This window comes from Gossypium hirsutum, chromosome D12 (assembly GCF_007990345.1).
Source record: "Gossypium hirsutum isolate 1008001.06 chromosome D12, Gossypium_hirsutum_v2.1, whole genome shotgun sequence".
Classification (NCBI taxonomy): domain Eukaryota; kingdom Viridiplantae; phylum Streptophyta; class Magnoliopsida; order Malvales; family Malvaceae; genus Gossypium; species Gossypium hirsutum.
The window spans coordinates 37,175,125-37,176,965 of record NC_053448.1 but is presented as its reverse complement, the minus strand read 5'-3'; the positions used below and the strand labels follow the sequence as shown (position 1 = coordinate 37,176,965).

Sequence of the window (1,841 nt, the reverse complement as noted above, 5' to 3'; positions counted from 1 at the left end):
ATTAATCAACTAGGTACCAATTTTGGCGTATCGAGGGTGCTAATCCTTCCTCGTGCGTAACCGACTCCCGAACCCGTTTTTTTGAATTCATAGACCAAAATCTTGTTTTAATAAAAATAAATCGTTTATTAAAAACAACCACTTTTCAAGGTGACCCGATCATACCTCATCAAAAAAAGATTGGTAGCGACTCCCGTTTTCATTCTATTTTCAAAATCCAAGTCAACCCGTTTTCATAAAAAAGATGGTGTTATGGCAAGATAACGTGTTGACTGACCATATATAAAACCTTTCCCTCCGTGTTGACTGACCCATTCAATCCCATCGTGGCCCTTATATATACACAACTATCTCCTCCCTTGTCGTTCCCATCAATTTACTAAAAATGTTAAACCGATTAAGCACAGCAGAGCTGGTACAAGCATTTCCAGTACGAAGAAGCAGAGACAAGCCTGGCGATGTCCGTAACATTATGTTAGTAGTTGCTGCCCTCATAGCTTCCGTTACTTTCCAAGCTGGTGTCAACCCTCCTGGCGGCGTATGGCAAGATAACGACAACGGACACCATGCCGGCAGAGCCATTTATGCATCTCAGTCAGCAGCTTACTATGTTTTCTTGATTTCCAATACCTTCGCTCTCTCTGCTTCCATACTTGTTATCATCTCTCTCACTCATAGGTTCCCTTTCCATTTTGAAATTATTATTGCCACCGTTTCCATGATCGTCACTTACGGTTCGGCGATTTTCGCCGTTACTCCCGACGAATCGGTCAGGTTCCGGTACGTCATAGCGGCAGCTTCCGTGCCTTTATACTGCGGTGTTTGATTCAGCTCTTCACATCGTCTTCAAAAAGGATAATTATTGTACATCGGATCGTATGTAAGAGACATATGTTGTTACAGAACATAATCTTTAACATTGGGTTGCCTAAGTTTTGTTTAGTCAATGGCTGTAACATTATTCCAGCTAGCTATCTGTCTTTCCTTTGGGCTTTTTTTAAAGTATTGGTAAAAGGGTGTTAACTGAGAACTAACCTCCTTTTAGTATTATTAAACTTTTCAACTAATCCCCCCCATGGATTGCTTTTAACTTTAATTCCTTTCATCAGACCATACCTAACCAAAAGTAGTACCCAATTACCCTAGGTGGCTTCAATTAATTGCTAATGTCTCCTTTTGACAAATAGTTATATCAAAATTAGGTTTGATATATGGACCAATAGTATGTCAAGGAATAGTAAAATTACCCCAAATAATCTTATGTCAAGGACTTTGCATGCTCAACTATGACATGATTGAGTTTGGACTAGCAACACACTACGACCTTTAAGAATGTAAAGATGAACCCCAATCAATCCAAAGGAACCTTGCTTTCATCCACCCTACCACGATTTGCGTCATACAAACTTTATTCCAAGAAATAGGTTTTTATCTCCAAGCCCTCCTTCAGCCTTGGAATGACATATCCAGTCCAAACTCACTTTTGCTTCCTTTGCTGAACCTTTCCAAAGAAAATGTGTAACTTTCTTAATAACCTTGGTAGGAAGAAACATAACGCTACACCGAGAATTTTGAATACTAAGGATAACCAATTGCAAAAGTTGAAGTCTGGTAGCAAACAAAGACTATTAAAGTTGTGACTTTCTCCACTAGCCCTTATGGACCAAAAAATATTATAAAAGAAGTCAAAGAACATACTAATGGCAGCAATAGACTCTGTTGTTCCCTTTGTAAAAACCAACAATCATCTGCCAAAACACAGATGTGTTAGTTAACGCTTTCGACATCTTGGATAATACTGAAAAACTTTGTGCTCCCAGGGAAGTACATTCATTATATTA

At 38.9% G+C, this 1,841-nt stretch overlaps 1 pseudogene; it reads left to right on the top strand.

Moving 5' to 3' along the window:
- Positions 1–244: 244 nt before the first annotated feature.
- Positions 245–942, top strand: LOC121224534 (uncharacterized; annotated as a pseudogene).
- The last annotated feature ends 899 nt before the right edge of the window (positions 943–1,841 follow it).